This window comes from Corvus cornix, chromosome Z, assembly GCF_000738735.6.
Source record: "Corvus cornix cornix isolate S_Up_H32 chromosome Z, ASM73873v5, whole genome shotgun sequence".
NCBI classification, from domain to species: domain Eukaryota; kingdom Metazoa; phylum Chordata; class Aves; order Passeriformes; family Corvidae; genus Corvus; species Corvus cornix.
Window position 1 is genome coordinate 59,592,485 of NC_046357.1, and position 27,511 is coordinate 59,619,995.

General features: G+C 37.6%; 1 long non-coding RNA gene across 1 annotated transcript in view; it reads right to left on the reverse strand.

The window, feature by feature from the left end:
- Window positions 1-19,298, reverse strand: part of LOC120411554 — a 41,563-nt gene extending 22,265 nt beyond the window's left edge. Inside the window, exons 1-2 of the long non-coding RNA XR_005603956.1 lie at window positions 19,210-19,298; window positions 7,611-7,655 (exon numbers count right to left, since the gene is read on the reverse strand). This is a non-coding gene — a long non-coding RNA (uncharacterized LOC120411554). The remainder of the gene's footprint in view (window positions 1-7,610; window positions 7,656-19,209) is intronic.
- Window positions 19,299-27,511: the final 8,213 nt, after the last annotated feature.

Sequence of the window (27,511 nt, forward strand, 5' to 3'; positions counted from 1 at the left end):
GTGAATACTAAAATGTATCCATTCCTTTCTGTTTCACAACATTAATAGTTCTGCTTATGAGCCCTAGGTTTGAGCCCTAGGCTGAAGCCAGAAAATCAAAACTAATGTTCATACTTTGTGCCATTGTGCTTTTATTTATCCACCATAATAGCTTCAATTGACATAGCGCTAGCCTTAACTTTTTGATGTCTTAGACTTTTGCAGTTCAAGCCGGTTCTTGACACTTCACCTTTTTAAAAAATATTGGATTCCACACCCCCACTCTTTGTATTTAAGGCTATTTTTAGCTGAACTGTCTTGCTAACCTTGGTGGACATCAATGGAGCTGAAAACTATTCAAATAATAATAGCTAAACAACTTGCTCCCCTGTGGATAACCCCTGAGAGTCTGTCTGGAAAAGATCATTTTCAGCTGGGATAGAGTTAATGTTCTTAGTAGCTGGTACAGTGTTTTGGATTTAGTATGGAAATAATGTTGATAACACATTGATTTTTTAGTTGTTGTCAAGTAGAACTTACTGTAAATTAAGGACTTTTCAATTTCCCATGCACTGCCAGCGAGTAGATGCACAAGAAGAATAAAAATTCCCATTTCCTTTCTTTTTTTTTGAGTCCATTTGGATTTGGTTTCTGGGTTTTTTTTTCCAGGCGCAGTTCTAGCACAGGAAGTTGCCAACAGCTGAAAAACCAGAATCAAAACAGGGGCTACTGCCACACTAATTAAACAGAACTCATTCTTAGACACTGGGTCTTCTGCAAAAAGGGAAGAACTAATTCAGGGCCTCATTTTCCACAGCACCCTTTAGTTTTCAGGGCTTTTAAACATTTTTAAACATATTAAAATTTGATCAAAAATAATGCCATTTTTTTTTACTATACTCTGCTTGCCAAACATGAGTCCTGTAGAACCTTCCAAATGTTAACTTTAAGTTTAGAAAGCTTAACTTCTTTCCAAAGGTTGTCATACTCTCAGAAACAAAGATGGGCTGTCAATTGTCCAGCATGGGAAGTGTTACCACTCTGCTACTACAATTTTTTTAAAAAAGAACAATTCTAAGGAACACATGATGAAGCTGGAGTATTACGTTACTACCTTTTGGGAAGAAAACGTTCCAATTTCACATGTAAATTGTTTTAAAGGTACAATAAGATCACAGAAATATTTTCTTTTTCTGTCTCTTACATTGTTACTTACACGAGAGGAAAAGACCCATAGCACAGTAATAATTCAAGAAAGTCTATAAAACAAATCAGAAATGTATAAACTTGCCTATGGAACATCTCCTTCTATTTTTAATAGAATATCATATTAAAAAGCGGAGGTGAGACTATTTAATTTTTCTCTCCATCTTTCTCTGCTGTGATTTACTACTGGCCACATTTACATCTAAATAATGAACACTCCTGCTGGTGTAGGATATTTTAGTACAGAACGTTTTATTATTTTACCTGATTTCTTTTTAAAGATTTATTATTTTAGCACTGCTTCTGGTCACTGATGAGAAGCATAACTCAGCAAAAAGAAAACAAAGAGAGCTAGGAGCAAGAAAAGTAATGAAGAGAAAACTTAGCACAAGTTTTTTTTTCTTGGCTATGAACAGAAACTCCATTTGCATAATAGTAAAAAGACCATGCTCATAACAAATTCAAGGAAAACATTTTCCAATTAAATGTTTCATGTTGTAATGCTTGGTTTAGTGTAGCAAGCTGCAGCTTTCCCTGAGAGCTCAGTGGGGCTGCTTAGGGCAGTGTGACCATTGTAGCTCTCCCGGAGTCCATCTCGGATGTCTCCGCACTCTTGCTCCGGTAGCTCTCAGCTCTACAACACAGTGACGGCAAAGGAGGTGAGAAGGGTCCCTCCATGAGGGCTTCAGAGGACCTTTAATAGTTACCTCATGTCCCGGTGACCCCCAGAGGCAGAGAGACCTCGTAATCCAGGCGCAGGGAGGTTTTGTCAGATCACAGGGGCGGTACGTGGGCGGAGTTGGGGTACAGGAACCAATAGGGAGAGCCCAAGGGAGTGGCCAGGGCTAGGGGCAGGGGACAGTGGGGGGAACAATGTGAAAGGCATTTAATAAATGAATCAGTGGGAAATACAACACCCCAGTTTCACACCAAGCCTGGACAAGAGAGAATGTTATATTCGGCATTTGCATTCAGAAATTGCATCTGCTTTTGGTGCTTTTTGGTCATCTCCAGATAATGTTTTGAATATTCTGTTATGGATGGGGCTCATATATTTGAAAAACTGTGAAACTTTAATGCCCTTATCTATTAGCCTGAATTCAAGCATTCACTTGGTCTCCCTCATTTGGTTTGATCCTCTGATCAGTACAACTCAGCAATGTTTTCAGCTCCCATTTCTAAGAAATAGTACAAATCAGCTTACCCTGGTCAAGACACAAAGACTTTCTCTCTGAGAACCCAACTTTGAAACGTATATTCAGTTCACGATAGAGAAAAGTGTACTCGATTCCACAGTGCCTAAGGAAACTGCTATGAACACAGGATCAAATGTTGTTGCTAATAAAATTTTATTGATACAGGAGAACTTACGGACTTACACATTTTGGATCTTTTGTACTTTTGCTCAAATGATTGAAATTGCTAGCTAAATGAGGGTTTATATGTGTATGTATCCTTGTTTGTTTTTAATGAAGACTAGTTGAACATGCACTTTGGGAATTGGAGACAAGTGGCAGATTTAATGTCTTAGCTTGTTTTGCTGATTCAAAAGACATTTCTCTGGAGTGGAGAAGACAATGTGTGAATAGAAGTAAATGACTTTTCATGTCTACTCCTATTAGTGGACAAAATGTTACAAGGATTCCAGGATGCAGCTGTTGAAAGCAAGGTAAGATGTGCTGCCTAAATTCGGCTGATGTTTTGGAGTGACATTTACATTGCAAAGGAGTTCTGACCAGCGATACAGCTACAGTACCCCTCATATTTCTTACCATGCTGCTAGTTACAGAAAGAGTAGATAACTCTTTGCTGCTGTTCAAGTACAACAGGAACTACAATCAAAGACCAATCCCTTTTTTTAGACTACTCTGTTGTAGGATATTTGGAATGACAGTGAATGTTAGGCCAGCACATGTGCCACTAACTCCACATGGTTAGATGTAGCAAAAACCAAGAGAGCATACTGCATTACAGTAGGTATGAGGAAGCATATGTATTTTTTTTTCCTGAAAGGCTCAGCAGCTCAGTCCTTTGGTGTGACAGGAGTACCCATTGGTACTTTCAGGGACCAGTCTGGCCATAGGCTTTGTCAACAAAGCCTGCGGCCCCACATACTGGCCTTATTAGCACACAATAGCATGTTAAGGTGAAGCACAGGAGAAGTTTTGAGACATCCTGATTTCATATTTAGTTTTAAATAAAGCATTCCTTTATCCAAGATCAATCTTTTGTGACACTCAGTCCAAATGCATAGGCAGGTATATGTAGTCCACTCAGCAAGAAATTATCACTTGCTCAAAAAATTATAATAAAAAACCCACGGAAATTAAGGTTTCTCCACTCCCCAGTGATACACAAAGGCCGTTCAGCTTCTCGGTACAACATTTCTGTGCCTACCTTATATTTTCTGCACACTGGTGGTAGGAGGAAATGCTTGTTTTTGCAGATATCTCAGTAGATAGGCAATGGATGACATTAGTCTACAGCAATTGTGACTTGCTTAAACTAGAGCTACTCATTACTTTTGCAGTCATCCCAGCCTCTCTTTCAAATTACTGCATGCAATAAGGGAATTAAGAAGAATGATTTCGCCCTTTTAGATGTTTTGCACTTATTCATTGATGAAAAGATATGCAGAATATTGATCAGTCATTGATGCAATTGCACTGGATTGTTTAATTTTGGAAAAAAAATACATTTTGTGTATGTCAGCTTTTTTCAAATAGTTGCTACATGGGATGGTGATCAGAAAAGACTGAAAATAACAGTCTTTAAGGATATGGCTTGACATAATGCTTTAGAGGTATTGTTCAATATTGTGTAGTTGTACTCTAATGCTGAAGAAAATATCTGCACAGTGCCTTTTCCTGACTTCTTTTGGCAAAGAGTTACACTTTGAAAACAACAGATTTAGAGCACCTTAGCAAGAGTTTTTGGTGACAGAGGATAAACAATAGAGAACTGTAATGTCTTTAACATTTCATGAGAAAAGCTTTCCTTTCTTTTTTTTTTTGTGGTAAAGCTCATACTCTTGACTTTATCTTTCAGCCCTATGCGCTGGCTAATCTTGGGACTATGGCAGTTTCTAACACCGGTAGTGATTACTGATTTCTACTGATTACATTTAAAAGCCATGCAAAGTTTTGTTTAAGAAAGATTTCCTTTTGCATTGATAAAGTAAGATTTCAGTATCCTTCTCCCAGCTTTTCTCTGCTGTCTCCTGAGATGGATAGCAGGGTTGTTCAGACCTAAATCCAGTTACGACTATGCTCTCTACTTTTCAAATCCTTTGAGAGACAGGTCCAAAGTCCAACTTTTCTCTTGACTTCATAGAGTTAGACCTCAGGGCTAGTACATGGTGTACCTTATGTTGTCCATTACCCATACAGATATCTCCTCTCCACCAATTTTCACACAGGAGGTTGAATGGAATGCTAACTTTGCACCATCTTGTTAGCCTAGCATGTTTTTTTACTAATGTTGATGGAAAATCCACACTGATTCTCATGGATCAGGTGCAAAAGCGCAACTTTCAAGCTCTACAATCCATTTAATCTCATTTGGTGTGACTGGCAGGAAAAAGAAGTGGTAAAATGTAGGGTAACATATTTAATGCAGCTTTCCAGAGGAAGTGTAGCTCAAGATATACCTGTATTGTCTGTTAAAAGGCCAAGGAAGCTTTTTAGGAATTGCCTACGATGCTTTTTACTGTCTTTGTTGGTGAATGTCAAACAAGCTTCACAGATTTGCCAGCCTTTGACTCATAATGATCTTTGATATCTCATTGATATGGAAAGGGTCATATGAGCTTAAAACCTGTTCTAATAAATTCAGAGAGATTGTTATGGGGAGAACAGGTACTTGTCTCCACAGGCAAAGTAATGGTTCAGTGGTGTCCGGTAACCAATGATGCAGTCATACCAGTAACAGCAATGCTGTTGATAATACGAATTACTCTCTCGTCTTGAAGTCCTGATTAAGATCAGGACCCTCTTTTATCACCCATCCAAAATTAACTTCCGGATGGCTTTATATTCTACCTAAGAAAGACAGAGTCAGGGTGGGAGACCAAGTCTGTTACCCACCTTGGTGCAAAGAGACAAGTGGTATTCAAAGAGATCAAGAAAAATATCCAAGACTGCCCAGGAATTCTTTTGCATTGGGGTAAAAACTTTGTATTATTCCCCTTAAGTCTGAATCATTCCTTAACTACAAACATACTCTGTATCCCACAGCAAAAGGTAACTGAGAAATGTAGTGCAGGTACATCTTAACCGATGATTGCTGTGGGACAGATGTTAGGGAGCTCTTCTACATCGCTTAGATACAAGCTAAAGGGTTTTATCTCTGCAATTGCACCATCCCATCTCTGTAGACTTAATAGTACAAAATAAATGGAAAAGAAAGCTCAGCATTGGGTTCTTTATTTATTCTATTTATTTGACATGAGAAAGAAATCTCTACTCTTTCCTTAGCAAATTGAATAAATGCTATTCGTACTTTGCATACTGCAGAAGGATTTTCTGTTGGGAAACTACCTATGTCAGTATTTGGTCATTTTTATAATTAATAGCCATGTGTTAATAAGCATTTTCTATCCTGACTTTTCTGCTTAGGTATATAATTTTACTTTGGTAAGAAATTACTTGAGAGTTTGTATATATAAAGTAGTAGTGTTTGGGGGATTTTTTGTTTAATTCTGCTCATATTTTTTATTTTGCCAGTCTCTCTAAATGCTTCTTTAGCATCTGTACGTATGTTTTTGCTGAATAAGCATTTAAGGATAGAAATACACCACTGTCTGCCTGTGATTGATGGAAAACAAAGGTTCCAGGCAATGCAGACATTTCATTGACCTCCAATAATTGCAGGTGCAGAATCATAGTTCTCCTTTGAGTACACTGTCAGTGTTTATTTAGGTGCAAAACTTATTTAGGTGCAGTGGTTCAATGATTGCTGGTTTTAGTACACCTAGATCTAAAACATATTTCTTCCTAGCATAATGTATGAAGAGAAGGACCAGAAAAGTTTAATGCACTACTATTTCATTTTTGTCACTTAAGGTCTGCTGACCAGGGATATTGTAAATATTTCTCCAAGTGCAGGGAATTACCTCCAAAGTTCACCATAAAGCAGTTTTCTTCTGGTCTGATAAAGCCCAAGAAGATACGGGAAGTTTTACGGGGTTTAGTTGGGCCTCTGATGTATCACTGAACTTGGACTTTAAGCCTCTCTTGATTAGATCCCATACTTACTCACAAAATACTATGTCCAGATTCTCAACTAAATCTACAGTCAAAACATTAAGACAAAATGTCTAGAGGACTGTCTTCCAGCAGAAGAGAGCAATAAACAGGAAAACAAAACATTCATAAAACTGAAGGTCCACTTCCAAAGAAATTTTGAAAGGCAGATGTGTTTTATGAGAGTTATTGTAGCTATATTCAGTGCCCGTGCACTGCAAGATTCTTTCCTTCCCTTCAATGAATAAACATATCTGTTTGATGTGAGTTAGAGTTGGTATTCCAGTTAAATAATGATTGTGAAGATGGGTCTTTTAGGGAGAAGTTACTGTTTTGTATAATCCTCTATACTCAGCTCAAGCACACGACCTGCTGCTGCAACTAATCAAGGACTTCTAGGGGAGTCTAATGGTGTGTGTTTGAGCTGGAGGTCAGCCTGGATGAACACATTGATCCCTCCTGACTTTACAGCCTAGCAACTTTTTGCTTAATGAGGGTATGGCTGTTAAACAGGTTTATTTCCTGTCTCCACTGTAATCTAAACAGAAGTCTAACAGAATGTAATTGAAAACAAGTGAATGCTGGATGAAAGAAAAATATAACATTTTCTGCTTTTCTGGATGAAGTGTTGTCAGTGTTACAGAAAACATAATTTTCTTTACCTCATAAAAAGCAAACAGGATTTCAAATCTGTGTTCTTTCATGTCATGAATCATGAAGGAGTATACAGGTAGAACCAAGTCTCTCCTTTGTCAAAGTGGTGTAAGCTTGCTATACCCAGAAAAATAGAGCTATAAATTGACACTTAAACAACAGAGACAGATACTGAATATAAGAGACCTGATTTTTTTTTCAGATATAGGGACATCTGCAGTGGTCAGCAAATACGCTGTCATTTACACAGTACCATACATGTTAAAGAGAACTTGGGATTAGCTTTTGCCCCAATTCTTTTACCAGAACATTCTCTATCATTAGACCACTGAAGTGGCTGTACTCGCCAGAGTGAAAAACCTCTCCTTTGGAGAACATGCAGTTTCAAGCATCTAAGAAGTGTAGTGGCATGCTGGTCATCCTGTACACGGCTCATTTCTAGAGATGAGCACACATCTTTCTATTGCTTTGATTATTAAAACATCAGTATTTTTCCTTTGCTTCAAAGAATAAAAACCTCTGATTTACCTCCAGGAAGCTGAATCTCAAAGACAGACGAAATGTTGAGTGAAACTGAAACAGACAAAAGAAAGTAAGTTCAAGAACTTTAAGAAAAAGCTTAGTTAAGCAGTAATTCTAAATAATTTACTATGGATTTGTTTCAGATTTTTGGAATTCTGCTTTTGTAGTAACTTAATCCATACTTTTGCTCCAATTTTCCAGATTCCTGGAAACCACACAAGTTGTTAGGATTTTAACTGTACCATATGGAAGAAAGCTGTCTTTCTCAACATACTGTATTTTTAATTACAGGACAGTACCTATTTTCTGCACAGATTTCCTAATTTTAAATTTTGAAATATCTGTCTATGTAAATATCCCATAGAAAATTAGAATTCCAATCTGTAAGGCACTGTTGCAGACACTTAAGCATGAATCATTGGCCTGAAATTTAAATAAACAGAAGACTAAATTTATGGTCAAAAATAAAGAAAAAATAAATAACGTCCGACAAAGAATTGTTCCTACTTTGCAGATGGAAAATGGAGTCAATGCAAGATTAAGTGATTTGTTGTGACCAGGGTCATGCACACAACCTATGGCAGCACTGGCATTGAATTGCTGCCTCCTGACTGCCAAGCTTAACAGGAGAAACTTCTTTCTTTTCATCATACCTTCTCTCTTCTTAATTCTTTCATGTTTTCCTCTGATAAGTGGATGTCACTGGGTGGCAGAATGCCTGGTTTATCAAACATTTTTCATTAAGAGCATATGTCAGAGCTAGACTACTTCCAGTACTTTCCCCTTCAGTGAAACCTCATCTACATACCCCCCCCCCCCAGCTTTCTGGAAGACACAGTTGAGCACCAAGTGCACCCTCATTTCTTCTCGCCATCATTGTGCTAGACACATATGTTCTCCTTTCTGTGGCAGCAGCACTAATGTTCAGGCTTCGCTCATTGCTAGGCAGCTGTTTGCACTGTAAGGAAGAGTTCCTCTGTGCAACAGTGGGTCTCTTGGTTTGTCTTTATAAAGCACAGAGAACAGGCCACTTGACTGCCAGATCTCAAATAGCACATAAAGTAACCTTAGTTATTTTTTCTGAGAAGAAGAAGGAAGTAGTAAACCCTCCTGCAGAGCAAAAAAGCCAGGCTGTTTGATGCATTTCATGTAGTTACTTTCTTATGAAATGAAATAAACTCCTTGTCTTACAATAGCACATTCCTGATGGAGTTCTGCACTCTAGACTACCAAATTCTGGACTGTACAATGCATTTTCAAAGAATCATGCCTGCAAGTTAATAAAAATTCTCTTTGTGGTAAACACAATTTTTCAACATTGCCCTCCCTGAGCTGCAATGTGGGAAGAGTGTCAAAGGGTTAGAGAGCAGAGCCCTGTCACTGATGGAAATATTATACGTCAGATCTGTAAGGATGTTACAGTGATCAGAAAGAGGAATGCCATGTTAAACAATGTTATCATCAGCACACTGGAGGAATGCTTTTACTTCCTATAATGTTACAGAGAGTACTGACCTCAGCCTGTATGCAGTAAAGCGCAGCACAGATTTGCATTAGCTAAACATTTTTGACCTTTCGTCTGCAGCAAAATGGTGCCCCTCACTGCAGCTGAGAAAGTTGGAAATTCTCTTCCAGTGTCTCTAGTTCTGGCAGAGTTGATGCTATTATGCTCTGCAGACTGTTTATACTGTTATACTATTTAGTTTACTAGAAGTGTCCAAATTAATCCAACAAGCAAGAGGGAAGAAGATAACTTCTGTTTTTATGCACACTCCTTTCTAGCACTGTACTCCTAGCTGTCCTGTATATTACATTATCAAAGACCAGCTCAAGTGAGGATGAAACAGACCCCCACTGTACTTGCTAGATTTCAGGTTCCCAGGGAATACTGGTATCAGTCTGGACAGTTTGATGTAATCCTACTAATGTAGCTGAAGCTATCTGGGCTCAAGGATTTATTAGTTGTGAACGTTCATTTTTGTTTTTACTGGGTTAGTGCCAGTAAATAAGTCACCAAAACCACTAGCTGAGTGTCATATGATAGGAAAAGGCTGGGATCACAAGTAAGCCTTCTGTCTTTTAACAAAAAAAAAAGTGCTGAGGTAAGCAGCGTCAAACCCAGCTGCATCAACATGATGGTGGGAAGACAAACGAGAGCTTTCACTGCTGGATACAGGGGATAGAGAGCCCACAGTCTGAAAAACCTCTTCATATCCCAGAAACAGCTGTCATAACTGAAACTGCGAGGGATTGCTCTTTAAACCACGAGCTTTGATAAGGAGTATTCTCTCACCAAACCTTTCTCTAGACAATAAACACACTGCTAGCAGAACAGCCCATCTGAAAGGTGACTAGAGATTTAAATACCTTCAAAGGTTTCCAACCCAGTCTTTTTATAACCTCTCCCAAATGCTTATGTTGAGTTCCCAGCTGGCATTTCTGAAGTATCTATCACTACAGTATCTGGCTGCTGAGCCATATGATCTCAACAATACTGTGTAATGTAAAACTTCTTAGACTTTTTCCTATGGGAGGCTGAACTTTACAAAGTTAGATCTAACATTTACCTTGTTATTGGTAACACTGAATCATTAAAAGAGACACAATAGAAGGGACATGGGGTCATTTTAGAATAAATATTCAGGCAATGACAGCTTTGAAATATTCTGTTGGCTTCTCCCTGTGTGTATTCTGGGAACAGGAGATCACGTGAAGTCAAGGGTGATGAAATGCATGTGCTCCTGATCTGACCTGCTACGAAGGGGGGAAGGTAGGAGCGACATGCAAGGGTCTAAGCTCTGCATGTGAAAGTCTGTGTGTGCATGCACGTGCATGCAACATTTGTGCAGGGCAAAGAACATAGAATCATGAGGTGGGGGAGGGAGGTGTTTGGTGCTGGTGGTGGAATGAATTCCAGACAGGGACTGCTTTCTCTCCACAGGGCCTGCCAACTCCTTGTGGCTGTTGCCTGGGCAATGGCTGGGGAATTATGAGGAATGCTTGGAAACTATATCCTTCTGTTGGGCTCATGGATGGAGTAAAAGGGAGTGGATGGCTTTTCTCTGTGTATTTCTTTTTTATATTCAGCAGATTAGACAGGCAGGTTGCTGTGGCGACGACATGGAGGAGGTCTCCTGCACACCTGCACCACAAACAAGGAGTCCTGCCAACATAGACTTAAGGAATCCCAAAGGCATCTTTTCCTTTTTTTTTTCTGTTGCTTTTTTTTTTCCTTTCTTTTTCTTTCTTTCCTGTGGCAAGTGCAAAAGAGAAGGGAAAATGGGAAAGAAGAGGAGGATATGGCAGAAGAGGGAGGAGGGAGAGATGAAGAGAAAAGCCAATCAACATTCAAACATCTTAGCTGAGCAGCAGTGCTTGCTTACTGTGAAATAGGGTATGCATAAACAAGATTGCCAACCTGAGCAAGGTGCCCTTAGGAGAGAAAAAACACAAGTGTAATTTTGGTTTTAAGTACTGAGTGTCCTGAAGTTCATGATGTCTCTGGTAGAAACCTAAATAAAGTAACTATGGAAATCGCAGAAATCAGGCACAAGACACAGAGATGTTGCTGTGGTGTGTAAAGCTAGAAATTGAAATTACTCCTTTCTATCTGGAAAGGGTAGACATATTTGTGTTTGTGCCTGCACATAAGATTCCATTTCCTAGAGATTCCTGCTTTTTGAAAAAGCTGAAGAATGGTGTGAAAATTGACATTATATGCCTGCTCCTTTGCTAAAAGAAAGTATCCAAAGGAGATAGATGTGGGTAAGGATAGTAAACCTTTATAACCAAGAAGTCCTCAAGACAAATGTGTTGCTCTGGGATGCCATGGCATTCCTCCAGCTTCTCCTATTGAAGTAGTCAGCTAATGAAGAGATACTGTCCTTTTCTCATATCTCCTGGACATCCCCCCATCTTCTTCAAGGCTCTCCCTTTTCTCTTCTCCTTGTCCTTTTTCTCCTCATTATTTCTTTACAATCCCTTTCAGCAATTTTTCACATCATCTTTTCTTGACGTCTAAAATGACTGCTTGCATGCCTACAGCACTATCCAATGTACATACAAACAGATTAACTAAAATTAAAAATACATGTATATTAACAGATAGAGCATGCACTTTTAAGTCTTTGTTTCTGCATATATCAGAGTCTGGTTATGATTTCTCCACTTTGCATATGTGTCTTGTCATTGGTAGGATGAAGGCTTCCACCGACTAGGATGTTTGATAAACAAAAAAAAAAAAAAGGTTGAAGTCTTCAAACTAATAAAGTTAGCAAGTACCTGGAACCCACACTGTAAGTGGTAAAACAGGAGGGAGAAGTGGAGACTGGAAGGGATTCAGCGACTTTGACCACCTTCTCATTCTTGGATACAGCAGATGTCAGGAGTGTTTGCCAGCCTCCCAGGGAAAAGAGCATTTTGCTGTTCTCCTTACTGCTCTTCATCCAGTTGCTTTTTTCCATGCACAGAGTTTCACATAAGTAGAGAAGTATGCAAGAAAGCTTTCTGTGGGTACCAGTGATAATGAGCTTACAATTAGAGAGTGGATTACTCAAATATAAAGAAATTCAGTTGTTCTCATGACCAGTTGCATCTTTGTAAATAGTTGTCCAATCTATTTGTAAGGTGAGGCTAAAAAACCAAGTTTCTGCTGCTTGGATATCAGTAATTTTCATAGAAGTTTATCCACATTTATAGAAGGTAACAGCTTGTTCAGATCCCATATATTCCGTTTCCTTTTCCTTGCCTTTGTTTCATTTTAAGGTTAACTCTAGCTTTTCTCCTGGATAAACTGCATTGCTGTGTCTATGGCAATGTTTATAGAACAAGCACTCTATATATAATCTAAAACCACCATAAATGTAAAATACAGCTATTGCTCCTCAGGTTATTCAGAATCTGAGCTTAGAGTTCATGTTAGTAACATTTGGAAGGACAACTCTGAAAGAGATTGCATGTGCTCCATTCCAGATAAACTGATTGCATAACGCCTTTGTTCTTCAGTCAGGAACCTGGGGGGGGCCTCACACAGGCACATTTCTTTACTAGAGGACAACTGTGGGTACTTTAATGCCCTCTATTGTGCTCTGTTGCAGTGACATCCTACGCTGAACTCTATTCTGCACAGAAAATTCTAACAAAGTCATGAGTGAGTGAGTATATGATCCTGGGTGTGATTGCAAACATGAACTGACTGTTCAAAACAACATACTTTGTCCTGTCCAAAGGTGGCTGAAGACAGTGGGAATTCTCTTGCTGTCAGTGGATTTTTAATGTCTTTGTACATTCAGGAAATAAAATCAACTGCTTTACTTTTCTCTCTCTAAAACCAAAACTTCACCAGTAAGGACTGTATGCAAGAGATAAACCAATATTCACACTTTGATTATATGCAATGAAGGGAAAAAAAATCTAATTGAGATAACAAAGCAAGGGAAATAAAGGAGAATTCATGGAGAAAATACCCTTCTTGCTTCCTATGGCTGGCTTGCATCTACTGTGTTTACTTTTCTCATTTACAAGTTTCTGAGACCCATCTTACCTGCCAAATCTACCCTAAGCAAAACACTCAAAGAAGAGTGGCACTCGTCTTGCTGAGGGACAGCTGGGACTATCTCTAACTGGCAGGCCCCCTGAGCACGCAGAATTCTGTAGCGTGATCCAGCCAGTGCTGGGAATATGAGCTGAAAGATATTAGAGTTTTATGAGGTGATAGTAATTTATCAGGTAAAAGAAAGGAAAAGAAAACCAAGATTTGTAGAATTGGAAGCAGTATCTGGGGTAAACAAAGTAGATATTATTTCTAGAATCATTTCGAAAAGAGCTGAAAATACCAGCTTCTAAGCCACATTCCAGTTTGATGCTTTGTAAGCCTCTACTCATGGTAAGGTAGTCACTCTAAATTTACAGGAGTTTTATAGGTGGTAATTAGTTTTTGCTTATTTTCCAGCAATACCTCTTGTTTGCTTTCCTTTCAAACTATTCCATTTATTATTGTAATAAACACAGAAAAGACAACTGACTTTCAGACAGATAAAGAGATTTTGATTGAAGAAACATTTGGTCAATGAGCACTAGTTTGTTTTTGTTACATGAAAAATGATGCATTGTTTGCTGAATTGAAGATGAGTTTTTTCAACTGTCCTTGAAAGTTAAATTAAAAGAGTAAGATACGGAGTGGTCCATGCCTGACACAGAAATGCAACAATTCAGAAATCTGCGTGAAATGCCCAATAAAGAGAGATTATCCTGGTACCCCAGAAAAAAATGGTGATATATTTTTCTTTTAAAATACTGCATGAACATGTATGATGTTATCATTTTGCATCCTCAGGTACTTCCCAGAAGAGTGAAAAACAAAGGGAATGCAAAATGGCTTGAGAACCCAGCCATGTACAAAGAAAGGTCTTACAAAGGCCATTTAAAAATGCCAGATATAGACCCCATTTTTTTAAGGGTTAGGGTTGTTGATCTGGAAAACTAAAAACATCCAGCATGAACAGGTATGTAAGCAGGGCATCTTGGAAGGAGCTACCAAAAGCTGTTTGACCTGCTTTTGATATCCCTAGGTTTCCTCCCAAGAAAAATTAGAGGCTGGAAGTGGCCTGGTCTCTTAGGTGGCCCCACCTCTCTGACTAGAGAGAAGTACAGTTGGGGGATGTGCTGCACCACACTAGCAGCATTTTGGAGAAGACCCAGTGGTCTGGCCTGCCCTTCAGGTTGGCAGCCCAAGTGTAAAAGTAGGTCTGAGTGGAAGGGGAAAAAGGACACACGGTAAAAATCAGGGCAGGGCTGCAATCTGGGGCCCCAGCCAGACTGAACTGCTGTGAATTCCCCTCTGATATTGTAGGAATGGAATGTGGGTTCTCATTATGCTCTTCCTATGCATGGCCATCACATCTAGCGTACAGGGTTCTTCAGAGTCTCAGGGCCGAAATCCAATGCTCTACAGCTGGCTGACACCCTTCCCCCTCCTCAACTGCATGTGGAAAAGGGGAGATCTGTTTGTGTGGCTCGCCTTAGACCGACTTGTTCTGGAGCTGTAAATTGCTTCAAGGCTCTTCAAGATGAAGGACTATGTAAATATGGAGCAGTTATCAATATAGACGGAATGCACATGCAAATTAAATACTATAAATGTGTTTGTAATTAAATCAATGTGTTTTTGCTTGAAAATTTGGCATGTGATTAATCAACGTGCTCTGAATGAGTGCAAATACTGTTGGTGTATATTGCCAAAGTATCTGAGCAATTTAGTACCCATGGAAGGTACCCACCTAGGTCCCTGGAAAGGAAACCCACCATTATATGAATATTCTCATGAGCCTTCTTAAAAGCACCATTTTAAAAATAAACATTGCAGAAACCATCATGTTCTACTTTCAAGCCTGTTCTGAAGTGTAACCACCTCTGGGCTGAAATGTGCCAGCTGTTTAGTAATGCCTGGTTAACCCTGCTTTCCATTTTAGGAGAAGTGAATAACAAAGCATATTAATTCAAACCATAATGTTTTTTAGATGAAATATTGCAATTTATGTTGGAATTTGATTAAAAAATTAGAAAAAAACTGATTCATTTGGTTTTCACTGAAATGTACATAATGCTTAAAGGTTAGATAACTTTACTGAGCATCTAAAAACTGATAAACATTCCACCTTGATTAAAACTTTCTTTCCTTGTTTGAAAAATTTTGTTTTCCAAACAGTACTTAATTTTACAAAATATGGTAGTGTTACATATTTGGTTTTAAGCTTTAGTAATATCTAAACTTGATACTGCTTTTCCAAGAGCTCATTTGAGCCTTCATTGCCCTTCCACATATTTTTAGTTTTTACCTGCATGAAGGCATGTGGTTTTGAGCAGTGAAAAATTAAGATTAATTTTATATGTTATGATTCTTTTAAATTCCACTCTTCTTGAACTCTGCTTTTCAGATATAAAGTGTTATTATCTAGTAATGCTAGCTGTTATTACAGATTCTCTCTCTTCCAAAGCATTTTAGGAACCCAGTGTTACTCTGGAAGGTACTCTTGCACAAGCTCTTCTGTCTTTTTCTTCCACCAAATGTAAAACTTGAGGGTTAAACCTTCAACATATCTTCCAAAGTTCTCATTACATCCAAACCCATGCCAATCAATTTGATTTAAAATTTCTAGATGTTAACTGAAATGAATAAATGGGAAGCCCTGGATAACTGTCTCACTCAATGCAGTAATACCTTCAGTGACAAAAGAGATAAGATTGGTTTTTTGAGAGTCTTTTAAAAGCCTTTCAAAACTTTTGCCAGTAATTTGTACATATACATACATATTAATATGCATTTGCCTGATTTTTGTTTTCCTGTTAAATAATTCTACATCCCATACACAGAGTATGAGACACAAATCAGAAGAACAGATGATAATATTCCATTGCATCTGCATTTTTCTGTGGATCATTCCTGGTCTCTAAAATTTATCAATAATTTGGTATTTCTTCGGGGATTTTTTCATTCTTTAGCCTACAAAAGCCAGTGAAGCCTTAACTGACTGCTCCCTCCTTTTTGGCTTTTCAAGTCTAGGGAATTTTACCAGGAAAATTTTCATTAGTTTCATTAATGTTAGCTGACATTAACAAAAGTTATGTATTCTATCTACCCAAGGTGATTTTACCTTCACGTGTATTCTGCTTTGCTACTATAAAAGCATCTAGATTACTTATTAGTTAGAAAACATCTTTTCAGGCATACGCCTACTACAGCTATTTTAGACTGAGATTTAGGTATGATTGATTGTAGAGCCAGCAATTATAAGGGGAAAATTTCAGAATGTGTTGCTTTATTTTTAATTAAATAAGAAAAAAAGAAGAGGTGTCGCCAAAGTGGTGTATACATTATTCTGATTGTGTAAAGAGGTAAGGCATGCAAGAATGTCCTGTACTGCTATTGAAAGGTATATTACCATTAAAATTGTTATTGGAAAGCTTGATTTCTTGACCTCACCAGAGGTATTGCAGATAGATGTGAATTCAGCTGTAGGTTATGGGCCAATGGACCATTCTTGCACTGTGATCAGAAATAGTCAGGAATGTAAACCCTACTATAGACCTGGGCTGAAGAGATCAAAATAGCGTGAATTTGGGGAATGTAGTCCATATGGGGCTTGCAGAAGGTCTTTTCTGGTCATCTGTTCATGGAGGTTCAGAGGCCTGTCGTTTCCATTCAATATTTGAAGCTGTACTGAGATGGAATAGAGATAATATTTTGCAATAATTCAGTCAAACCTTTAGATTTTCTGTGATGCCTCTCAGTTTCCAAAGGTACTCATGGTTCAGGAAACTCTATTGGGGTTTATCTAGGACACTAAATACGTGAACAAGCTCTTCTGGTACAAAGACAAACTTGAGCCAAGCCCACCTTTTGTTATGAAATTTACTCCTATTTTTCCAAGTCAGCAAGAGACTTATCTGCTTCATCTACCTTACAAAATAAACATTCCAAAACCAGGAGTATGTCATACTTACTAGTGCACTCTTTTGGAGCAGCTACATCCCTGAAGCACATGTAAATGAAAACAGCACCAGAGCTATACTCCATCTTGTTTAGCTAAAGAATCATATAATGTTTGCCAATATTTGTTTTCTGCACCCTTTGTCTCAGTCATCTTGTAATCTTAGGGTAAATGGATTGTGGATTTGGGTTTGAATTCAAAGCTGCAAGAAGAAATGTACTTACTGATCTCATTCTACCTCTCTGTTCTTATGGCCCAAACACTTGGCCAAAAATCAGGTTATTGGAGATTGTTCAGTGGTAAGGAGCCAGATATCTTTCTTGTTCACAAAAAAGATAGATTCTTTTCTTTTCGCTCTGAATATGGAGAAATCAAGCAGAAGGTAACTGTCTACTCACAACTTCAAACCTTTTTCACCTCATAATAAAAGCTGTTTAAATTTGCTCTTTTTTCCATTCTGTGTTGGTCAGGCTTCATTTAAAAGCCCTTTTTTTCAAGCTGTTCTATTTTCTATTTTTTTTCTACTGTGAGGCAATTGATCATTCAGAGAATGAATTCACATCAAATCATTCTGTGCTACTGCTCTGGGCAGCAGAGAGCACTTACATTGATTCAAGGACCATGTTTGTTTCCGCTGTGCATATACTTACCAAAGCTCAATGGCTTATTTGCCTGCAAGCTGGCTATTGTGTTCATGGACCTTCATCCTGATAGTATAACCCAAACCCTGTCATTACCTTCAAGCTAAATGACTGATTTTTACATAAAATAGGGAGAAAATATCTTAAATTATTGCAGTGGGCACATGAATATCAGCAACCAGAGTTAAAACACAAAAAGACACATGTCAAGTTTTTCCAGTACAAGTGGTTTCTAGGCTGCTAGGTTTCTCAATCTAAGAAACTCACAGTTTCTCAAACACAAATGTAGTTAAATCGGTGTTAGGTTGCATTTGCTTTATTATTCCTTTGACTATTAATGTGTCTTTTTTTTACCCACATAGTATTTTTTAAAGCTTTTTCATAGCTTGATAAAGAAACATTAATCTGGCTGAGTGGAACAGCTGCTGCTCATACTGGCACTAACTATCTGAGCTGTTTATTTCTTCCCCAGCCTCCCTCTTAACAACCCTTTTATTCCTTGTGGCTTCATTGTAATTCTTCTACAACACCCCTTTTATTTACTCAAAAAAAAGTTAGGGTGTACTGCTCTTGCTAACTCCTTTGCAGAAGGACTTGGCCCAGTCTAGGTGAAAGTCAATATAAATCTTTTGACAAATGGGAATAGGTTCAGGTCTTATTGAAAGAGAACATGAGATCAAAAGGTCCATAAAACTTCTGGTTTCTGTCCCATGCCAAAATATTGCTGCAGTGAAATTTTATTTTTTCGTCTAACCATGCTAAGAGCACTGAGACAACTCCATCCCACCCAGAATTACATGTAGAAAGCTCTTGAAATACAGTGAAAAGCTTCGGTAGTTCAAACTATGAAAATCACATTCCTTATCTCCCCAGATGGCCTAGAAAGAACATTCAGACAACAGAGATTAAAGATAAACTTAAAATTTCCGAAGAAAATATACTGTGGAATTTTTGCACATCTGTGGCACTTTCTCACTCTCTGCTAAAGTGATGCAGTTAACTGAAAAATGTCCTGTTGGGGAGAATTTTTTATCTTACCACACCTAGAATTCTGGAGTCAGTCTAATGAATATCATGTTGTTAACAGCTCTGAATTTAAACTGGGACACAGGACATCAGAGTGAACTGTGATCTCTAAGGCAGCACAGAAACAGTTGGCTTGTGTTGAATACTCAAGCTGCTTGCCACTTTCTTTGTCTCCATTTTTTTCTGTATTTCTTTTTTCAGCAGCATTATGTACTTGTAAAAGCAGAAGAGGAAAGATACAAAGTCAAAAAAATAATTCCAGGGTCTAGCAGCTTAGCTATCCCCACCATCTGTTCAAAAGGACAAAACATTAAAATAAAACAAAACTTGTGGTCCAACAGCTACGTCTGCAAAGAAGAAACAGTGCTACACTTTAAATTCTAGGCAACACCCTTTGGATCAAAATATTACGACAACAGATAGCAGTGACCACATTTAATGGATACTCACACAGCTAGGCCATGACTCAGACTCCTTACTGTTGTTTGGAATTGAAACCTGAGAGCAGAGAAGCGAGAGGAAAAGAGACCTTGTGTTAAGCTGGCATGCACCAGTGAATAAATGGCTGGCATTTGCAAAGCTGCATTGCAGGGGAGCTTTTAACAGTTTGCCACTGCCAGCTGATGTCTCTTTAAGCATCACTGCCAAGAAGCCAAAACTGGAAGCAGGTGCAGGGGCAGAGGAACTGAATGTGGAAAGGGAGCGAAAGAGAGAAAGCACAGTGCTTCTGTTGTTAAAGTTCTCTTGCTTTCATTAAAACCTAAACAAAGCTTTACTTTAAATTTGAATAATAAATTTTGGTGTGATAGACTCCTGCCTATCCAGTTTGACAATCCTCTTACTTTTATACACTGAGGTAAAAGAATTTTGTTGAGCTTTTTGCACCCCCCCTGCCCCCCCCCCCCGCCCCGTAAAGCCTTGGATTGACTGAGAGAATGCTGTATACTGATTATAGCAGCTTTCTTTTGGAGATTGAGAGCATCTGCTTTGTAATGCCTCTTGTTCCTTCCCCTAAGCAAAGTGCTTTTTACAGACTCCCACCCCCACTAGTCCAGGGCCTGGGAACAGAGCAGTTTCCCCAGATCAAGTCTCTGTCTTTGCTGCGCCATGTCACTGGTTCAGGACCTTAGTACACTGTTGTCTGATAAGATGCATAGCAGGAAATATTAGGTGCTAAAAATTTACATTTGTCAATACACTAATGCAATGGGCTACTGATTATTTTGTGAAATGTATTCTGTTCTTTTTCTTAAGATCAGTTAAAAAAAGCATCGAGACAGGTATAGGCTGCACAGTAGGGTTTTAGTAAGCTCTGCAAGAAACTTTGTGAGAGGTCTTGGCTGCCTTTGGGATACCTCAAAGAGGAAATATATTCCCTAATTATAAGGAACAGAAGGCCAAAAGAAAAAAAAGAGAAATCATCTTTTTATGAAGACAAAACTAAAACCTTGAAATGCACATGGCTGAAGGTGGGAAGCTTTTCTTAAATTCTTTGCTAAAAGCCTTGATTTTTAATCATTTTATAGTTACTGTTCCCACAGATTAGAGAAAAGGTGTGTCACTTTGTAGTCAGAGCTGTGAATTTGGGCATCTTTATTTTTTTCTACCCTTTAAGGAATTCCTATTATTCTTAGCTAAAATATTTTCCTTTCTGGTTTGCTTTTCCTGTAGAGTAAAAACAGTAGGTAAAGCCATACTGGGCAGAGTTAAAACAACAAAAAAAACCAAAATAAAATAAATCAACATACATGAGTGCTTCTGTGTGGCGTGTGTTTTAAAATCATTCCTTCCCAGGTTCTAAATAATATGATTTTGAATCAGAAGCTGTATTTTTATTTTGGTTTTTTTTCTGTCTCAGGACAGATTGTGTAAACGAATTTGATTACTGTCTTACTGTTTAGAAGCAGCACAGTCTTGAAATGACTTGCTTTTCCAATTATACAAACTGTGTATTATAAAGGAAAATATTCTCCTTTTTAAGTTTATATTGCATATTAAAACACTTTGTATTTTTAGTGACAGTGAATTTTCTTCCTTTAAACTTTTACTTAATATCCAACTGCTTCTTACTCTCCTTTTCAAAAATGTCCAGGAAATTAAGAGCTGAGATACAGACATGTCTGTATCTCCATCTGTCACTCATCTTTATAATGGCACCTCGTTGGAGAGTGATAAGGAGCTGCTTCAGAGTGGTAATATTCCTCTGGCTCAACAGGAAACATACAGTCTGTCTCAGGATAAAAAGAGTACAGAACACAGTGTGGTGCAAAAGAGAATTTACAAATCAACAATGAACTCAGGCTGAACATCCAATGCTCAGTAAAAGTGAGCAGTCCTTCGAATATTGATGTAGACATTGTAGGATTTTCAAAATACCTACTGTAAGCTTTCAAGCTGATACCTCCAAATTTTGCAACATGGGGAGAAATAGTCTTATTCTGATAAAAACTGAGATTCTCAAAAGAATGATTCCAACAGCTAGATCTTTTTAAAAAGTACCAAAATGTTTGGTTGAGAATAGAAGTAAATCTGTGGTCTTTTCAAAAGGGAGAATAAACATAAGTAAATAAGTTTTCTGTGAAACACAATTGCATATGAGACTGGCCACACATGGTAAAACATTGAGGCTTTCTTAACACATAGGACTGGCTTGGACAAGTAGGCAACTGCTCATCAAACTAAAGGGAAAGAAGCAAACATATAGGTAGTGGAAACCAGGACAGGTGACCTGGGAAGGGTATAGAGATGAAGTTTGGTTGTGAAGGGATGGGGTAAGGAAGGCCAAGGTGAAGCTGGTACTGAACTTGGTAAGTGATTCAAAGAATAATGGGAAGGTCTTTTACATTTTTATTTATTATTTAACATATTTTTATGTTAAATAAAAAAAGGTCAAAGAAAGTGACCCTCCTGATAATCAATGCTGGAAACTGGAAAGAACAGATGAGGAGAAGGCTGAGTTACTCAACAATCTTTTTGCCTCAGTCTTCAGTGACAACCTCTCTTTCCACACCTCTTGAGTGTATGGATGGCAGGATAGGGACTCAGGAAGCAAAAACCTTCAATGCATATTTTGGAACAGTTATGAGCATTGAAAGGATATCGACCTGTTGGAGCAAGTCCAGAGGAGGTACACTAAGCTGCTTAGAGGGATGGAGCAACTCTGCTGTGAGTAACAGCTAGGAGAATTGGGATTGCTCAGCCTGGAAAAGAGAAGGTGACCTAATTGTGGCCTTCCAGTACCTAATGGGAGTCTACAAGAAAGATGGAGAGGAGTTTTTTACAAGAGCATGGAGTGACAAGACAAGGGGGAATGGCATTAAACTGAAAGAGAGTAGGTTTAGATTAGCTATTAGGAAAAAAATATTTACCATGTGGGTAATGAGGCACTGAAAGAGGTTGCCCAGAGAAGTTATGTCTGTCTTATCCCGGAAGGTGTTCAAGGCCACATTAGATGGAGCTCTGAACAACCTGGTCTAGTGCTAGTGGAAGGTGTCCCTGCCCATAGCAGGGCGGTTGGAACTAGATATCTTTGAGGTCCGTTCCAACCCAAACCTTTCTATGATCCTATGACTTTCCCAAGTCCTGTAGATCTAGTTTTGAATCTGCATGTGCAGTTTTCATAGGTCAACAATTCTCATTAGAAACCAAACTGCAGTCAGTTCCAAATGCAATGTTTCTCACATGGAACATAAGCCAGACTGTAACATGAGAAGAGAATTCTTTGAGCAAGCTTCCAGGAAGTGCCCTGGATGAAGTTGTCCAGAGTGTGTGAGATTTGGAAGGAGTACCAAAAACAGTGATATGCATTCATGGTCTGCTCCAAAATATGTTGGGAAGTAAATGCTAAAGGTGTAGTATCTGTGTAAATGACGGATATGAAGCTCAGAGGAATCAGACAGAGTAACCTCTTTCTGCTCTTCATTTTTATCCTTGAACTAATATTCTCCTAGTTTTTTTTCTTTTTTAGGAGCATTTTAACTGATTTGAAGGTAAGACATATTTCAAGGATTATCACAGCAAAATGAAACACTGTACCTTTAAGCACTCGATCTCTGCTAAACCTTGCTATAACTTCTCTGGTTTTATTTCTGCAGCACTCAAGAAAACATTTGAAACTCTAAGCACTTTGCAGTTATTGTTCATGATTAAAATTTAAAACAATGAGTGTTCTAAGATAAATATGTATATATCTGTGTATAGTTAGATAGGTACACACAAAAAGACATACACTCTAACAAAAGTACAATAGCTCATTTATAAAATCAAGAAACTGCAAATGGAGTACATTTTCTATAAACTGAACTGGCTTATAGTTATATATATAAAAAAATATACAGCCAGGACCTATTAAATGAAACCATAGACGAAGTGAACTTATGTCATCAGTCTTTGAATTTTATACTTTTTGAACACTGTCCAAAAATTATAATCCACTGTTTGAAATACTATATCAGTGAAGAAGGAGAAATGATCTCCCCATTACAAACCTATAGCCTCAAACATTCACATCCTGCTGTAAATATATCACATATTGTATCATGTTGCTTATGGAAAAATTACTTTTTTCTCCTTTAGTTTGCTGACCCTTTTGCTGTAGATTAATATTTGGCAAAGCAACAGCTCTAATTATTCCTTTCCATTTTACTCTACAGGAAAACGGTCTCTCTATTTTATATTTCCATATTCATGATGATCTCTACTGGTCAAATAATGAAATTCAATGCACCCTGTGGAGGATGTGACTGTATATATGCTTGCAGTTGCTTAGTGTCTGAACTACAGTGTTTTTGTTTCGTGCGCTGGTGTACTTAATGATCTTTACATGTAGAATGCACTTCTTGGATGGGTCCTAAGTATTATATATCTAAAAGCATAATAATAACAAAATATATACCAGAAGGTCAGACTATCTTAAATATGATAATAACAAAACTAAGTAACTCAGCATAAGAAAAAAATCTCTCATGATATAAACAAGCATGGTTGTTTCTGGGTATGTTGTGTTGGTAGACTGTAAGCAGAGAAATACTAAGCACCTTCAGGATGGGATCCTCAAGCATCTGGGGCCCAATTTCCAAAGTAAAACACAATATTAGGTCATTATTAGCTTCTGGCACATATTTAAATTGTGAAATCAAAGCCTTTAGGCTTTTCTTGCTTTATATTCTAGTAAATTGCAACAGGACTGTCCCTCCATAGCATAAAAATTATTCCACTTTCATTAACAAAGCATTTGTTTCACTTTCCATTTCAGCACTTATTTCAACAACTATCTTATTGGGATTTTTTCAATGTAGAAACAAACAGCTTACAAAGAATTTTCTCACTATTGAACATGGCATGAGATAGAAGGTTCATAATGGCTGTTCTCATTAGGAGACTTCTACATTATAGTGCATTCCTTTACACTTGTAACTGGTCAAAAATGTAGTTCTGATTCTGTACATTTTGGGCAGCATCATCTCTCTGATTTAATAGTTGTATATTCTCTTATTGTTATTTGTGTTGCTTTTACAATATTAAGACTTAGTGTTTCTTTCTCAGTGCCTGTGGCATTACATCAGCACCTAGTAATTGTCACATCATTACAATCATCAATTGTCATATCATTACAAGAAGTGGAATGGAGGAGGGTGTTCCACATAAGCAAATAGGTAGTCTGGCAGCAAAACAAGAGAACACAAACAGGACATAAAAATTTCAAAGCCAGAATCTCTGCAAGCCAAGATATATAGAATGGTAGTTGTGGTTTCAACTGGGGCCAAGCCAAAATGAAGAAAACAGTGCTACTCCAGATTTGTACATTAATTGAAGTGACAACTGAAATTAAAAAGTTTTTTATAACTGTTCACTGTGCATAAATAAAAACTTGAAAGGTAATGTGCATTAGAACTGCATACATTTATTTTCCCTGACATTTGGAGGTGATTCTGTTCTCAGATTTGTGTGGCGTTTTGGCCTTTTTTCCCTACAGGTGTTGCAGTCAAGAGGAATGAAAAGTAGATGCCTGTAGGAAAAAGTCTGCCCATGTTCAAACACACACTTTCTCTGCTATAAACTTTTGAAGAAGTTCTCAAGCAGGCCACAATTCTACCAAGTTGGCTGCTGGACCTCTATCCCAAAGTAAATTTTATCATTTGGAGCACATTTTTTTGGCCCCAGATACTATACTCTCTTCATGTTCTGTTTCCTTTTACGCCTACCTTTTTTCTTCACTAGCTACATGTACCGAAATTTGCTCTTTTCTTGACAACACAGCAGCGTGTTTCAGCTTACTGTACAGCTTCTTCTTACAAAACTTTGAACTCAATGTAAGCAAAGCACATAGACACAGTAAAGAACTATTCTCAGATATGATATTGAAGGCATTTTTTCTGTCTGCTCTCTGAGTAGATAAAAACCCCAAACTTACATATGGAAAACACAGTATCAGGATCAATTAAAAAAATGACAGTACAGTTATTGGTAGGTGATACACTATAGTAGAGGACAGTCTGCTGGCCTCTGCAAAGAGCTCTTAAAAGTGAAGGGTACTACTTAGCTCCCACTAGCTGCTAAAAGAGACCTAAAACAATAGTAGGTTTTGCAAGCAGCCATTTTACAGATGGAAGTCCTTTTTTCCTGGCTGTACTGGGAAAAAAAATAGCTGAAATATCTTATTGCCTTACATATTAATGCTAAGGTTATAGATTTATTATTTTCATGGATTTTCACAGTAAAAAGAGGCCTAGGCCCTAATTCTAGCACACTTTTCTCTTTTTCCCCATAACAGTCAGTGAGCTGACTGCCTAGATCCTTCTTGTTATTCACGAGAGAGATCCTGCTTAATTCTTGTGCTCACTAGTTGTATTTTGAACCATTGTTTCTCAGGGTTTTCAAATTATTTTGAAATTTCAAGAGGCCATTGGCCCACAAAGAGAACATACATGACTGCTAAGTCTGTTGTTTCCACAGTTCAACATCTTTTTGTTTATCTAAGTAGAACAAAAAGCTATCTAAACCCACTCTTTTTTTTCTATTTTTGGGGAAGTGTTGTCTACCTCAAAGGAAAGAAAAACATTTATTCTTTGAATTTGGATGGAAAGTGGAATGTATCACTGTACTCAATACTTCTTTTGCTCATTTTTGATTATAATTATAATTTATAAGTTACAGCACCATTTCAGGTAAGGTTCAAGTCTTCCCCCAGAATCTGGGTGTTCAGTTTTTGTTCTTCCAATGCATTCTACAAAGCATATTTGATCAGTAAATCAGATGTTTTTACAAAGGAGTAATGATCCTAATTTTATGAATGAGAAAATAAGAAATAGTGTCAGTGTCAGTACTCTGATCACCTGGATATCAGAAGGAACCACCTCTCATTACTGATAAGTGAAACTCCACAAATTTAGGTGTTTGGTTTGGATAAAATCCTCAAACTCTGAAAACTAATCTCAATGAACCTAATCTATAACACTGAAAAAATTGCTTGTTATCTGAGGGAAAGTGGAACACTGAATTGTGAGAAAAAGCAGATGCATTGTGAAATTATGAATTTAATCAGGTTTTAATGAATACATATTCCACATACTGAATTTTTTTCTAAAAAAAATATTCTCAAGGCAAGTATTTTGTGCAGTTCTACCAGCATATTTCTAAAAATAATATTTTAAATTTTTCTTCAACAGTTCTCCAATTTTCCCTGCCTGTTCTAACTTCACCATCTCAATGAAGGCAATATCATGCGTTCTTGTACTACAATGAATGTCTCTCTTTCCTTTGGAAGACCCAGGAATACAACAATATTATTCTATGTATTGCCCAGTTTTCTAAGAAATGCTGTCTTGTAAATGAACTTGCACAGCATTTCAACTGCCTTTGGGTTCTAAGGTAGATGTATATTAATTCAAAATTATAATGGTTTAAAATCAACAACCACGTTAAACATTTTGGATTTACAAAGACATTCTCCTTAAATAAAAAGGAATCACTTTTCTGTAGATTCAGTAATTTCTAAATATAACCAGGAACAGATACAGACACTTTTCTATACATGGAATTCCTGCAGGACCACAGACTTGTGTTAGTAGCAAGTAGTCAGGATAAAGGTAATGCTTTTAATCTTAATTAATGACTCCATGCCAAACATACATTTTTCATTCCAATGTATCTAAAATTGCTGCTCAGATAGGACTCTTGATAGGCGATGAAAATGAGAGACAGGCCTCTACTAAGGATGCTAATATGAGCTACAAAGAATGATTACAAAAAAACCCAAAACCAAAAAAACCAAAACCGACCAACCAACCAACCAAACAAGAAGCCCCAACAACCCTTTTCTTAGGGACTTTTACGGCATTGGCTTTCTTAAAACATTCAGTGTCATAAACCACTGGAACTCCTTTATCTTCAGAAATATAAACCTTATGCATGGGTGAAATTATGGCTATAAAAAGCTATTTTAGCAGGGCCTACTGGTTCATTTTAGAAAAAAAAAAAAACTGGTGGTCATTTGCAAATATTTAATAACAGAATGAGAAAAAAAACAGGTTGAAAAGCACTCCTACTCACTCCACATGCTTATTCTCTGTGTCAAAGATTTGTGTTTGTTGGCAAAAGTAAGGAGTTTCAAAACTGTGACAGCTAGATTCAATTTGTCTTGTAAATACTTACTTATGTCTGGCTTTTTTCAATGAATTCCTACTTTCCGATGAAAGTATCAAATTCAAACTGCTCAAGAAATGTGAAATTTCAAAGTTTTTCTGCTTGTATA